This window comes from Epinephelus lanceolatus, chromosome 6, assembly GCF_041903045.1.
Source record: "Epinephelus lanceolatus isolate andai-2023 chromosome 6, ASM4190304v1, whole genome shotgun sequence".
Lineage (NCBI taxonomy): Eukaryota > Metazoa > Chordata > Actinopteri > Perciformes > Serranidae > Epinephelus > Epinephelus lanceolatus.
In genome coordinates, this window is record NC_135739.1 from 4,070,993 (window position 1) to 4,087,085 (window position 16,093).

General features: G+C 42.5%; 1 protein-coding gene across 2 annotated transcripts in view; it reads left to right on the top strand.

The window, feature by feature from the left end:
• The window catches only part of dab1a (DAB adaptor protein 1a), a 306,640-nt gene that overhangs the window by 156,580 nt on the left and 133,967 nt on the right, over positions 1 to 16,093 (top strand). For both annotated transcript variants that reach the window (XM_033621350.2, XM_078168485.1), the window contains exon 2: positions 9,729 to 9,782. The gene's annotated coding sequence lies outside the window, so the exon portion shown is untranslated. The remainder of the gene's footprint in view (positions 1 to 9,728; positions 9,783 to 16,093) is intronic.

The window sequence follows — 16,093 nt, forward strand, 5'->3', positions numbered from 1 at the left end:
GCAAAGTAGTGCTGGTCCTAAAGTGTGGCTTCGAAAGAGACTCATTGAGTTTCTCCTCTTCCTCTCCTCTTGCATCTCTATATTTTTTCTTTTTATTTCCTGAAAATTTGGGTACATTTTTGTCCTCATGAATAATAGTTTTTGACAAAGACACTAAACTTGGTAAAGTTGGGGGATTTTCATGAGACTAAAAAATAATGATAAAAATTGAATCAGCAGAGGGCGAGATATCCTGACTTCTCGTCTCCACCGTTAAAAATGCAGGATCTCACACCTCCTGCAACTCTGTAGTGTTGCATGATTAAAATGTAGGTATTTTTTTTTTTCATAGCTTTTTGTTAAAAACGGTTCAGTACTAGAATATCCCAACATTCTTTACTTGTTGTCGCTTTAATGTGTCATGATCAGGGCACAAACGACTCGGCATTCATCTCCATTGATAAAACGCAAGCCTCAGCTTTTTAATTGAGACAGAGGCCTCTAGTTTCGCAGGCTGGGCGAGGCGGGGGTGCAGTGCACCTGCGCTTCGCCAACTGGGTGTGGCTAGGCGGATTTTGCAAGTTTGGCACACTGTGTGCGCTGGCACAGCTACTCCTCTTTCCTACCTCCGTCCCTCCTACCTGCGCAAGTCGAAAAGAGGGAGGAGAGAAGGCGTGGAGTGGGGTTTACACACATCACACCAATCAAATGAGCCCCTCTCCTCGCCCTTAAATGCGCTTCGCAAAGGCGTAATGAGAGTTTACTCTATTCGCCATGGCAGAAGAGAGCAGCAGTGTCAGACGGCCAAACTTCTCCCAGGAGGAAACTGATGTTTTGGTCCGGGAGGTCCAAGCTCGCATGCGCTCTCTCTTTCTCTCTCGCAGTCACACTCTGTTTCTTTTCTTTTGACTTTTCTAAGATGACAGATGCTGAATATATACTCCCTATCTGATGCTGTGGCTGTTTGTGGTTGGCTGAGAGGGATGTGAACTCATTAGTTTGCAGCTGTGTTAATCAAATCAGGTTGGGTTTCCATTACACGTGCCAAACATGCCAAACGTGCCAATCCCCTTTGATCTGACATCAGATATGACGGGACAGTCGATATAGAGATACATTTATGTGCTGATTGCAGATAGTTGCATTGAATAGTGGTATTTATTGCATTGTTAATGTGCCTGACATTCTGGAAACCTGCCTGTGAGGTTTTGGTGACGTGTGCGCACTGTCCGCCGGTCAGCCAAACTTCCACTTACACCGGCTGCACTCCCCCTGCGCTGACAGTAGATGTGGTTTCAGCTGGCGAGCTTTTAGCGCACCTTAGGCGAAGCCTTTTGGCACGAAACTGTCACTGCGCCAAGCTGGATCTGTCGACACCTCCCCCTGCTGCGCCGCCACACCCATCTCAGCGCACCTCGGTCTGCCAAACTACCAAACTGAGCGCGCCTCGGGTTGTGCTGCTCGAAACTAGCTCTGCGCGGGGTTCGCCACCCTGCGCCGCGCCGGGAAACTAGAGGCCTACATGTTAACGTTCCACCTTTAAAGTTGCTGGCAGTCGGCCCAGTGAATTAAGTTATTTCTTTCTCAGTCTACAGCTGCTTCAAGAGGCAGTGAAACATCCTTTCATTTTATTGATATGGTTTACTAATATGTGTAAGACTTGTCACGGTATGAGCAGTGGTTACATTAAACCAGACACAACTCAGCCCTGAGCAGAGTGACCATCTGCTATTGACCAATCAGACTGCAGAGTTCACAGCTCCACTTTTTAGTTCCAGATCTGTGTGCTAGGTACCCCAACAGAGGGGGACCAAACATGGGGACGGTAAGGAACAGTTCTGTTGGTACCATCCACAACCTTTAACATCGGAAATGGAAAATTAACCATTCCAATGTGTATTGAACTGAACTGAACTGAACTGGACTGCTCGGCAACAACAGCGTGTCATCTTAAGCAATAATACCTCCACTCATTAACTCAATAGGCTGCTGGGGCGTTGTTGGCTTAGTGGTAGAGCAAGCGCCCCATGTACAAGGCTGTTGCCACAGCGGCCCGGGTTCGAGTCCAGCCTGTGGCCCTTTGCTGCATGTCATCCCCTCTTTCTCTCCCCCTTTCACACTTGTCTGTCCAAGCATCTCAGTGACAAATGCCAAGACCTCTCCAAAAAGTGATGTGATACTTAACTTGGTATTGATATCATTGGTATCACAGAGCTGGTTATCAATTAGCTCAGTCAGCTCTTGGTTTTGCTTCCCATCCACGAGTGTGTTCATGTGAAAGAGGCGTGGTTGTCAATTCCAATAGCAGCAGCATCAGAACCATGAATGAAGAACTCTGTTTTGGGACGGCAAAAAGTCGTATTCATTGTAATGTAAACAGCAGAGTAAAAAAAAGTAGATGCACTAGATATAATTTCCAAATATCAAAAGTAGGCCAGGGCTTAAAATACATGTAGGTGTTATTATATATGACTTAAATAGAAAGTGTGTGTTTTTTGCTGTGTTGTTGGAATATGAAGAAACTCCTCTGAATGTCTCCCATAAAACACTTTAAAAAGTAACGTCAGACAGTTTCTGTGACTGACGTAAAGAGTGGCATCGTAGTTAATGATGAGGTCTGTCTGACTGAAATGTTGCATTTCTAACAACTGGAGTCAATTAACAGTGTGTGGATTATTTGCCTTTGGTTTTTATTTCCATTTCTCATTACACAGGTGTCTCATGTTATTCTGAGCTGCAGTGATGGAATCAGAGTGTAAAATCCACCACACTGTCAACTATCACTCCAGGGACAAAATAAACTTTGCACAATTAAAACGCAGCTAAAAATAATTGTGTGTTTAGCGCGGTAAATGATTTCTCTGTGTGTGAAAGACCTTCTATAAAAGACAGAGTGGGAATAGAAAGCCTGGAGCATTTTAAAGACTCTACGAACCCTATAAAAATATATAATCTCTTTTTTTTCCCTTTTTTTTCTTTTTTTTACCTGTGGTCAGGATCCTTTGTTTCCAGTGGTATGATTGGTCTGTGGTTGCGGTGTTGACAGGTTGTGATCTGATCCTGTGACGTTACGGAGCAGGTTAACTATTCAGCAGAAGGAAGGAGGATGCACAACTCCAATATTTCCAGTCGTGTTGGGTGCAAGTTGCAGAGGGATTCCAAAGAAACTAGTAGGCAACAGCACTCACAAAAGACTAGAGTCAAAATCTATGTTTTAATGGGGCAACACATGGCCAAGCAAAATGACAGACGCATTTCGGCCTAAGCAAACAAAAGTCATTTTTTTTGGCCATGTGTTGCCCCATTAAAACATAGATTTTGACTCTAGTCTCTTGTGAGCAGGGGCGCAGATGGGATTTTTGAACTGGGGGGTACCAAGCTGTCAGCAAATGATTCCAGCTCAATTAATTATTTTGTGTAAATACATACAATACTTCATGTGGCAGAAAAATCACCAGCTCAGTCATTAGACAGTTGTATATGATCACTGTGGTTACCGCTACAGGCACAGGCACAGCTACCAGCTCTCCAAACAACGTAACCTCCGAACTGAGCGCTTCCCAGTTTAATAACTGGGACATGGAACATGGAATTTGAAAAAAAAATGGACAGTTAATGAAATGAAATGAAAACCCCAGCGTTTATGCTTGTAGATGCTAGATTTCAGTGCTTTTCCAACTTCAAAACTCCGACTTACGAGTACAACTGAACGCACCATTATGTCCCCCCCGTTCCCAGTGCCATCTGCGCGCATGCTTGTGAGTGCTGTTGCCTACTAGTTTCTTTAGCTATTCAGCATAAAACAGTGATTTGTCGCCATAAAAAGTAGACTATTCGACTATGTGGTTATTTGTTCCTTAGGTAGGTAATTTCACTTTGGTTTTATTTATTTTTCTGTATAATGTAAAGCAGGGGTGTCCAAACTTTTTTGAATGGGGGCCAGATAAAACAACGTGAAAATACCTGGGGGCCAACTGATGCCCGCATCAACTGTTTTGTTTGTTTGTTTGTTTGTTTGTTTCAAAAAAAGGGAGACAATTGCAACCATTTTTATCTTTTAATGAACCATTACTACTTGATGCCTGTCTACAAACTGTATGATAGTCCTATCATTGTGAGATGAAGGGTAAAAATGTGAAGTGATCTTGCTTGATTAACCATTATTATTTAAAGTGCCACATATGGTATATTTTGAAAATCAAGCCGAGGGCAGATTAAAATTGGTCTACGGACCAGACTTTGGACATGCTTGGTGTAAAGGATTGGCTCAGTGCAGACTGAGGACGAATTTAGTTTAATTGTATGTAAATACTGAGAAATGACATGATAGAAAATATTAATAAATGTAAATTTGTTGGAGGTGGTGCAATGTTCTTGTGCTTTTGTTTCACAGCGCTTTGTTTAGCATTGTCACAGGTTCAGAGCCTGTTACTATGATCATTTCTGTAGGTCTGTAATTTATCCATGGTAAAAAAAAAAAGAATGTCACAAGCTGTTATTGTATCACAAAACATGCATTGATAGCACCACAGCCAAACCCCTCAGGATTACAAACATGATTTTGATAACAAATAATACAAACAGCAATACTGTCGAATAGTCCTTAAAAATGTACGCCTTCAATTAAACAAAAAGACGTGTGTTGCAGGGCTTTGCAGTCCATCTCAGCCAAGCAGGGCTGAGTCCATCCCTCTCCACCCCCGTCCCTGCTAGCCAAATCTTCAAATAGTCACTTTTAATTACTACCAAAGCTCTGCAGCCCCAAAAGTGTTATTTGTGACAGCCCTTGTTAAAAGTGAAGCAGCTTTGTAGTATTGAAAGCCCAAGGTTAACCCTGAAGTTACCTCGTTAACCCCAAAGTCTGCTTCGTAGTACAACCTCAGTAGCCTGGTCGGACCATCCTCATAATTTGAGCTCAACATTCTGTTTTGCTCTCTATATCAGTTTGGACTTGGGAGTAGGCCTACTTGACTTTACAGACAAACTCCATCAGCCAGTCAACGTAATAAAACACTGGGGAACATCTTCATCACAAATGGAGTCAGCGGAAGAATTGAGCTTGCAAATGCACACTCTTGTCCTTGTTTATTTGGTGTTATCGACTCTATTTCTTCAATAATTTCACTTATTGCTGTGTTTACTAATGTTGAAGTCAATGCTTGTTGCTTTGCGGAGCCGCCATTACTGTTCTGCAACCTGCAGCCTGCATTTTATGTCATCAACTACAACGCGGTCCCTGATTTGCTGCTTACGTTGTCAGCTTCGGTGCAGATCCCTCACCGGCAGCACCGAGTTCAGACTGATACAGAGGGTGAAACAGAACGTTGAGCTCACATCTTACCAGGCTACACAGGCCCAAGCTGAGGTATCTCTGCTGACTTCACTGTGACCTCATCAGGGTCATTTACTCAGCTCTGAGTGCAAAACTGTTTCCACTGTCTCAGCAGATACTATCCATGACTAGTTAATGTGATGACTGTGGTGACGTCACACAGGGGTGGAGTGCTCCTTTAAAAAGATGTCTTTACTCTCATAAAAACATTTGTGGGATGAATGAGTAGTATAATGTGGCATTAAGTAACAGGTTTCACACTCTCACACACTCACACATATATAGTGTGTACATACATATAGTACACACACTGGTTCCTCTCATTGGCCCCTGTTAATTTCCTGCGACGCATCCTCACAGCACATGAAGGCAGATAAGGATAAAGGATAAGAATCAAGACAGCCTTGTGCGCCATGATTAATTCATTCCATACTCTGCTTTGCCCAGAATGAATGTGCAGTTAATATTTAATATTCCTACGCTTTTTCACATGATTGCAACATGATTATGAAAAGGACACATAGTGGGTGTGCATGTTTGGGAGGTGAGAGCGAGAGGGGCAGCGGGAAAAATAGAGAGAGGGTTAAATCATACGTTTTGTAAATTGCATTGTTAATACTGTTTGTGCTTACCAGTGATGCTAATGTGACGCTTAAGTAATTGAAATTGGAAACAAAATTAGATTGAAAGAGACAGTTAAAGAGAGAGAAGAGGAGGGAGATGACTGGAGAGGGGGAGGACTGCTGTAGGAGGAGAGAGAGCCAGCCACGGCATTACCATATGTATTTCAGTGTGGGGGGTGAAGTGTGTGCTGACACAGTTTGTTGTTGTGCATCTAAGCAGCACAAGAATAAACACAGACTGCACCTCTAGCTTTATTTTCATGCTGCATGGAACTAGAATTCAATTTATGAAACACAACAATGAGTAACTACAGATTGTTTGCAGTATATACATTACACTCTTCCCTCTGGAAACAGGCGGCGTGAAGGAAACACATGCATCGTAACAGCGAAAAAGAAAGGCGAGAAAGAGAGGGAGCACAGATTTCATGATAATACAGCCCTTGAAATGTTATTATTGTTCTTAATTGGAGACTTTAATAAGCCTGCTGTTAGGTCATGGTGTTTTAGTGGTGTGCATTACAATAATTTACCAGCTTCATAAAGCAATGGAGACTTTGGATAAGCCTCCATGATGTCACACTAAAAATACCCCCCACACACACACTTCACCACCTCCCTTTCTATATAGTAATTACATTGCTGTAAAGATGCATGTAAATATCTCTGCAGATTAATGTAGAGAGGAGACTTATGGGTGCAGAGGCTGGCAGTGGAGCTGAGGGTTGCGCTGGTGAAAAAAATCTTTAAACCACTTTGAAATTAAGCCAAACACTGGACATGACTGCTATACCAAATGTTACCAGGTGTCGCACTTGACTCAGCAGCTATTCCTTGGTGAAACATAATGACCACTGAGTATTGCAGTGGGTAACATCAGAGCTCTCTGTCCACACTGATTCCCTTAAATATACTCTTCTGTCGCATCATGTAAACAAACCACACAGCTATTAGCTGTGTGCTCGATCAGACTGTGGATGTTACTGCTTAAAAGATGGGTAGCCTCCTTGCTGTCCTCCTATGTTTGTACTTTTAAATCAGAAAACACATTTTTGAGATATTTACTGGAAAGTTACATAACCAACGGCAAGTTGGTTGTTATGGGTGATCGTCATACCATAAACTTTTGACTCCCTGGTAAGCTCCTTCCTGCCAGCTGCCATCTTATTTAGTTTTTGTAGTAAAATAAATGAAGCATCGTAAAGAAAATCCCACATTTCAGTTTCATGAATTAGCCGTTACTCGTCCATTGCAGTGTTTTCAAAGTGAGCGACAAGAATAAATAGAAACAAGTCAAAAGTGCAGCTCAAAACGGAGCACAGCATCGCTCTTTCATCGGCTTCAAATCCAAAATGTTGCCATATTGACCCTCCACTAAGCCCCGCCCCTTTGTGATGGTCCGACAAGCTGTCGGAGTAAATATGGAGCCCACACTGTAACTAACTTCACTCCCTGAAGAAATCATATTTTTGGAGAAATGAAAGAGTGATTCCAGAGAGAAGCAGACAGAGGGGTCTACAGTCTGTGTTTGAAGGATGTATCCAGGATGTCAAACTGACTCAGCAGCAACAACAGGTTAAAAAGACAAAGATAATTAGAAGCTAAAGCCGAACTATAGGCTACAGATCACAGTGTAAAAGTGAACCACCACATCACTGCTGATCGCCACACAAGACAATGAATATCAAGGGAAACTGTGCTGATATTGAACCAGCTGTGTGGCATCACAGTGTGTGCAGATGAACAGTGTTTGGCTTCGACCTCGTGACGCTGCCAGCACCCAGACATCCACCGCCGGACAGGCAGTGATCTCCAGGGGAATCCAAACAACATTCATCTGCGCACACTGTGATGACACACAGCTGGTTGAACATCAGCAAAGTTTCCCTGCTTCCCTTCACTGGTTCCTGTACAGCAGGGTCGGTCTTTGTTTCACTGTTATAATCATTGAAAAGCAAAAGCAGCATGTGTATACATTCAGTAGGCTATATCTTCAGTAGCTAGCTAGCTAACCCTACACTTTACAGGGTTTGATTTTGGTTTTGGAACAGGGAAGAAACGTATATCTTTTTCCAACCTCTGCAGGTAACAAGTATCATTAATACACGACGTGCCCCAGGCACAACATTTAGCTCCAAATCCACAAAACCAGCCTGGAAATGAAGGAAATCTGAAACGAGTGCATCAGAGTCAATGGAGCACAGCTGTGTTGTTGTCGGACCCTGGTCTGAGCCAGCTTGATGCTACGTTATGATTGGCCAGTCTGCGTCCGGAGGTGGGACTTAGCGACGGATCAGTTGGCGCAGTTTTCTTTGCCATGGCTTCTTTCATCACCATCAAAAAACACATTAACTTTGTAGTCAACAAACTCAACGTGTGCTGCTTGTCTCCTCTTCCACTGCCCCTGAATACTGAGCTACTTTATTTTGCTGGTGCTCAGTTAGAGTCCTGTCAGGCACTAGTGGTTCCGTTAGTCCATTTAGAAATGTGTTATCTTTGTCACGTTGTCCTGTTGCTTCTTACTAATGCTTTATAAGTTGGATTTAGCACTATGACCCCATCAGCACATGTTGCTGATGTAGGCTACTGTTTAGTTTGCTCTGACATGTCATAATGACAAATATCAGTCCAGCTGGTTAGCATGAAATCAAACTGGTTTAAGCTCATACACCAGACCAGACCATCAAAACCGGATATCAACCCAACTGTAGTGGAGCTGACTCGCAAACTTCCCAAATCTCCACAACACGTTGTGTATGCCCCATGGGTTAGAAACAAGTTGATTGGTTGATTCAGCTTCCTTTCCAGAGACAAGATTGAAATTAAACACTGGAACTGAAACTTAAAATCCATACATGTGTTAAACAGCCATCACAACTTCTCTAAATGACATGAAATCTATGTGTGCTTAAGTAGTGACAGAGAATTCCTGCGTTCACACACACACACACACTACAGACAGTGTCATGTTGTTGCAGCCGTACTATTGTAAATGTAATATGAAGTAAGAGCCATAGGGCTGATGGAGAAGTTAATTAGAGGCCAGGCCAGTCATCTCCACCTTCTGACCCATTTCCACCCCTCCCGTCATCCCCCTCTACATCTCCCCGTATCTGTCATTCACATTCCCACCACTGCTAATGAGCTTATTCCGAGCCATACATTAAGTCTGCAGCTGTACCTTTTTCTCCGTACAGTGCAGCTCGCCTTTTTTTTTTTTTTTTTTCTGAACCAGAAACAGAGAGATGGCTGCTCGTTCCCACCATGTCTCCAATTAGATGCCCCTCTATTCATCCTTCTGTCATTCCTCCCTCTTCTCTCTATCCTCTTGTTTCTCTTGTCTGCCAGTGTTGGAAGCAGGTTGTAAAACAGGCTGCCTTATCCAAATGGAGACAAGCCCCGCGGTCACTGTAGTTTTGTCACATTAGCCTCTTTAGTCTCAGTGTGTGTGTGTGTGTGTGTGTGTGTGTGTACGTGCATGTCACTCTCTCACTCTGTGTGTGTGTGTGTGTGTGTGTGTGTGTTTTTAGGCTGAGTGTGACATTAGCCTCGCAGTCACAAGTAATGATCTCATCTCCCCGCTGGTGACTAGAGGCACACAAAGAGAATTTTACACACACACACACACACACACACACACACACACACACACACATACACAGTGTGAGAGGGATAGATGGGGAGCAGAGACTGGTATTGTAATGGTACTCTAATGGGCTACCTGACAAGTGCTTTTTCTTAATGATATGCCTCTCCCCTCCCCCTCCCTGTTTCTCCTTCACTCTCTCCTACAGGTGCATTTTCCGTCTTTGAGGAGTGATATGGACACCAGGTGTGGTGACGTCCAGGTATGTAGTCAGTGCTCATAGCACAGTGTTTGCGACCATCATACACACCATCTTTTGAGTAATGCCGTCCTGTCATCACATAACGACCTGCGATCTGTTCTGCCACTTTGACCTTTTGTTCAGCTGCCGTTAAACCAAAGCTCTGACTGTGTCTGATATCACTCACCTATTTGCTCCGCCCCAATTCTGAGTGAGAATTTAAAGTGACAGTTCATCCTAAATTCAAAAATACGCATGTTTCCTCTTACCTGTAGAGCTTTTTATCAGTCTAGATTGTTTTGGTGTAAGTTGCCAAGTATCAGCCGTAAAGATGTCTGCCTTGTCCCATATATAATGGATCTAGATGTCACTCGTGGTGATGGCTCGTGGTGTTGAGATGTAAATATTAATGGTATCCTCCTCAGTGTTGATATGTGAGCCAGCAATAGACGCACACTTCCTTATGCATGGTGATATGGTTGGTGGTTGTGGTTTGGTAGAAAGAAAATTGTTCCTGGATGAAACTGTTCATAACAAGGTTTGTGGATTATCTTGAGTAACCTGGTCAAGAATTTCTGTACAGAGACATTGCTGTGAGTTTTTCAAATGTAATATTTTGGTGTTTTGGGCACCACAAGCAGAGTGCCATCTAATTCCATTATATCAAGATTACATTTATGCGACTGATATAGCCAGCACTCTGCGACTCACATCCAAACAATCTCTCTAAGGGTGCAGGGCAGCATTTACAAGCGGACCAGATCAAATGCCTTGTGTGAGAAAGCTGCTCTTGATTGGTCAGAATTTCCATGTGGGAAAAATCCAGGAAGTAAAGCAAACGTTGAAGAAGAGTACACTTGCAGGATAAATGTGACACTTTCTAATGTCACAATGGAGGGACAACTACGCAGGTTGATTTTAGCGCTGCTCATCGTGGACTATATTGCTGTCATTGTTCATTTTAGTCAAACCATACAGTTTGAAAACGAGGCGCGGCTCCAACTAGAAAACAATGTTTTGATGCATTGGATGTGCTGAATGTGCATATTAAGGCAGTACAGGAGGAGGTGCACATTAATAATCCTCCAGGACTGTAACATGCTCATGTTTAACCCAAACAATGTTTAATGCTCGTAAAGAGGTCGGAACACGTTCTCACCACAAACAAACTGCACCAGAGTTCGTTTGTAACCAGACCAACCAGACTGAGACCTTCTTGAAGAGGTGGTCTCGGTCTGGTTGTTTTGGTGCACACCTGAGTGAGATTGCTGTGTTCACACCTGCTCAAACAAACCGCACATAGGCAGTCAAACAAACTTGAGTTTGATTGAACTGAACCAAACAGGGCAGGTGTGAAAGCACCCTAAATAGCACTACAGGTAAGAGGGAAAATATGTATTTTCAATTTTGAGGTGAACTGTCCCTTTAATGCAATATATTGTGCCTTCAAAACTCCACATAATCAAATTGATGTGTTTGTGGCATATTAACTACTTTCAACCATCCCACAGTGCAGTGTGTTGCATTTTAAAGGTGCAGGAATGATCTTTGTGCGACACCTGTTAGTAATGAAACCAAATGGCAAGGATTCACAATTGTCATGAATGTCATTTAACTGCTCCCTATAGATAAAACTACTCTTTTGAGTGTGTGTGTGCTATACTCATACTCTATACTCATACTATACTCATACTCCTCATTCACTCATAAAGAGTGAATGAGGAGTGATTTTGAACGCAGCTTAAATCCGTACACATACCAAATGGCGACAGAGCAAGTAGATAGATTAGCATAAAAACTCACATAAGCTACACAGCAGTCATCTCCACACATGACATTAATCACACAAAAACCTGAGTGAGTGCACAGGGGAAACAATGCCAAAACAAACCAGGGGGTGCTGAGGCAACAGCCAGCAACAACAGACGAGTGCTGCAAACTCTGCTCTGAGTATGTTGTTTTGAACCTGTTGAAAATTAATGAAGCAGCAAACAAAACAGTAAAAACAGCAGCATGAAGGCACAAAATGGCAATCAGACTCTCAGCTTTTTAAAAATCAATTCTGCATTGTAAAATAAAATCATATCTTTACTGTTTGGATTTGGTATTGCGTTGGGAGACCGCCACAGTTCTACATCCTGCAGCTCCATCTGATATGGTTTCAGTATGACAAACCAAACTTGCTATTACATTCAACATTTGTTTAGCTTTGAATGCTGCGGCCCATCCACCTCCTATCAGATCTAACGTTTTTTTTTCCTCCAGCTCTGAGCAGCCGCTCCACCCCACAGACGCCCCACAGACACACTATGATGCTCTTATATTCCTGGCTCTCTATTTTTCTATTTATACCCACTGAGATGAGCAATGAGCCCCAGGCAGCCCTCACTCACCAGCCCGAGCACACGTAGACACACACCGACACAGAAACACACTTTCTCTCTCAACACACACACACACACTTACACACACGCTGTGAGTTAAGGCTGAGGTGGAGGTTAGATGCTTTCATCAACAATGTGTCTGACCATACGAACTAATGTAATGCAGTTAGCTGTATTGCCGAGCCTCAGATAGCACACAGAGGACTGGAGTTCCCGCTGTGTCCTTGCTCTCAGCCTTGTATTTAGGCATTCTGTGGCACGGCCTTAAAGGGAGAATCCGCTCTAAAATGGCAACAGTGTCTGCTGTTCCTGTGATATTGCTCACTCTAGGTTTGTAAACATGAAAACCAGTCTCTCCAGGATTTCACGGGCTATTTTTGGGATTGTTCCAGTCTGAATTGCATAATTTCACCTCCAGCTTTTCTAAATAAATGCAGTGTGTGCTGCAATGTTCAGGGGTGTTTTGTTTTTATATTATATTATAATTACATTATCATTTATTTTTTTAATATATTGATAGTTGTGATGTCGCTACAGATTGAAAGCTTATTAACATGACCAGTCAGTGTTTCCCACAGAATTATTCTCTATCTGTGATGGTGGGTCGGGGGTGCAATAGCCATTTGCTGCAGCGCTGAAGGACCGCCTCCGTGAGCCGCTGTCCTCCTGCCCTCTCTGCCTGGTTAGCGTGAGCTAACACCAAACATTGACCCAATTGCCAGCTTTTATTGTCATCGCAATGGAAATAAGCCTTTGGGCTTTATTGTGTATTTTAATCCTCGACGATTTTTAATTAATGTATATGAAACTGATCTGCAGTTACTCATGTATGTTTTTTAATTGTTGTCAAATAAACCTACCTACCTACAAAGTGATCTCACCCCTACTTGTCATGTTCTGCGGCTTGGGCTGAAGCCCTGCAGCAGCGTTTAGCATCTGACCCCATAACGGCTCAGCTCTGTTGTTAAACTTATTAATGTAAGATGAGAATTATTTTCTTGAGAACATAACCAGTAGATTGTCTTGTTTTCCGTTGTTCATCATTTTGCATCTACATGATTTAATGTTAACTACATTCATATATTGTTTACATATTTTATTTTGCTCTTTACGTTAAAAATTTGGAAGTATTTAATATCGTGCACCTTATATGCAGGTAATGAGAGTTATGATTACGTTTGGCGGAGTGATATATATACATATATATAAGATGTGAGATGCCACTATTGTTGTCGATGCTCAGTTGTCCTACGTTCTTTTCGGACATTGAAGTGGACTTTGATAGTTAATTCAGTAACTACTAAGTTTATTGGTGAGACAGAAGAGAGAAACCTGCTTTACATTAATAACCTTTGCATAACGTTAGCGGTGTGATGCTAACAGTTAGCCCTGTCACTGTGTGCGTGACTGTGTCCCAGACAAAGAGCTCCAGTCCTGCAGCAGTAGTCTCGTGATAAACCCAGAGAGAAAGAGGGGCTGAGCGACTTAAAAGCTGTGTGCAGCTCTGCAATGAAATGAGATATTACCTATTTTTAAATAGTCAAATTTGTGTAAGTTGTGGTGATTGGACAAAATTGCAAGGTCGCTCAGAATTTACAAGGATTGGCTCAATTTGTGTTAATTGTGGCGATCGCAGCATCCTTGATGGTCTGGAAAACATGATAAACAAGCAAGGGAAGACTGTCTTGGCAGAGTAATCATGACACCCATCTCGACGCAACACTGTGGCAGTAATCGGGGCTTTTTAATTGGTAGCTGTAATCAAAACAATGAAGTTAAGTAATTTTTAGATGTAAAAGCTCAGGTCAGTTTTATATGAATCCATAAAGTCTTTTGACTTTTTTCCTGAATCACTGCCAAAGAAGCAGCACGACAGAGGGAGCGTGCGGGTCAACACCAATATCTGTTTTTAAGTGGATTTCTAAGCTTTAATTAACTCCAGCAATCAAAAAACAATTAGCAGTGAGCCATTAACCTGCTTGTTTTTCTGTGACCTCTACTGAAAGGTGAGTTTATCACATTAAATACATGCCTGCACTCGTACACCTGCACATACCCAGGCATGCAGCTGGAGTACTACTGTGTAACTGAACCAGTTAAAAATGAATGAAGACAACATCCATGAGAAACAGCACATCCTGCATTATTTACAATATTGAGAATACACTGAAGCTGTGTCAGCTTGACTTGTTCCACCTACTCTGCCCTCCTTTCCCCTTTCAGTGCTACCATCACCCCCCCTTTCCTCCCACCCAACACACACACACACACACACTTTTCCTCCCCTTACCCCTCTCGATGAGTGATTCTCAGAGTTTACCAGAGGTTGAGCAGGGTCTGTATCATAACTCTTCAGTCCAGTGGAGAGGAGGGTAGCGTACAACAGATACTCTTATCAACTCTTCACCTCACACTGATGCATGATTCTTCTACTTCATTTTTATACACTTTTATACACACATTTCTCCTTAGATAAGTGTAGATGTACTGGCTGTCTGCAGTGAGGACTTGTCTCTGGGAGCATGAGGGTTGATCTTAACACATACACTTTTATATATCATGTAGACATCAGAAGAAATGCTGTAGAAGTAGCTGTTTGAGAAGCACGTCTTACATGAAGTATAATCATGTCTTTTTCACATTTATGAAATGAAAGCTTGCAGTAATGGAGGACAGATAAATGTCTCTGACTGTAGATTTTGAAAACTGAAAATACAGATAGCCCATGGCTGTTGGTTGATTGCACCCCTTAACAATAAGGTAATGCTTAGCTTTGGTTCTATTGCAGGTCTCTCAGTCTATTATTGTGTCCTATGATGTGTTTTACATGATTGTCTAGCAGATTGTCTGTGTTGTTGAGAAGTTCTCTTCAAGTCCACACAAGACGATTGTTCTCCATGAGGATCAACTTGATGTTCTTGATGCCTCGCAGTTGTCAAGGTTCCATCCAAATGTAGCACAAAAACAAAATACCAATTAACACACATTCAATACTGCTATGCAACTATTAGAAATTGGGGGCTGACGTTGTGCATGTTCACACTTCACAGTTTCTCATATTTCAGGTCAAAATAAACAAGTTTAAGTTCATAGTTTGAAGTTGCCCCAAAATTCCAATTAGTTTACATTCATGTCACAATTCTTTTTTGTATATAAAATTTTGTGATCATCATTCACTCGCAGATATATCCCAAGACTGGTCGGATGCTTCAACTTGAAGTGTCATTTCAAATTTGTCGCTGATGTGGAATCTGTGCTGATTTGTTCATAAAACTTCCTCAAATATCCATATGAACAGGCTCCAACAGCACAGTGTCTAAAGTGCAATTCACACTAGAACAGGAGGGAAACGCAATTTGATAGGGAAGAGATACCACACCGTTGTTGTGTTAGCACGGTGGGTGCTGTAAAGCAAGTGTTGGTCACGTCACAGAAGTGAACGGTACACATGTTCAAGTTCGTACGTTGCAAACTGATACATTCAGTTCACCAGGCACGTGCAGATGGTGGCTGAGGGTGCACACTAGTGATGGGCGAAGCAGTTCTTTAGATGTTACTGAATCACTAGAATCAGTTCATTAAAATGATTCGTTCAAAAGATTAGTTCACCAAATCGCTCAGTGCTTGGTGGGAGGAGCCCTGACTGTGTGCTGCATAGTCCGGCTCAGTCTCTCTCCGTTGCTGCTGCTGCGTCTGCCCTGCACTGGTGAGTCTCATTACTGGCCAGCTTAACGTTTTATGTTTGTTTATCTGGAAAATAAGTCTGTTAAAACAATGGGGAGGTGTGTGATTGTGTTCATGTGGCTTGACTCCTGGCTACATTAGCCGTTAACTTGGAGAAAACGGTCCCTATGAAAGTGTATCGCTGAGAAGAAATGATTTGAATCACTCAGGCATCGAGGTTACGTCATTCACCGAGTGATTCATCACGCGGTAGGCAGTCCCTCC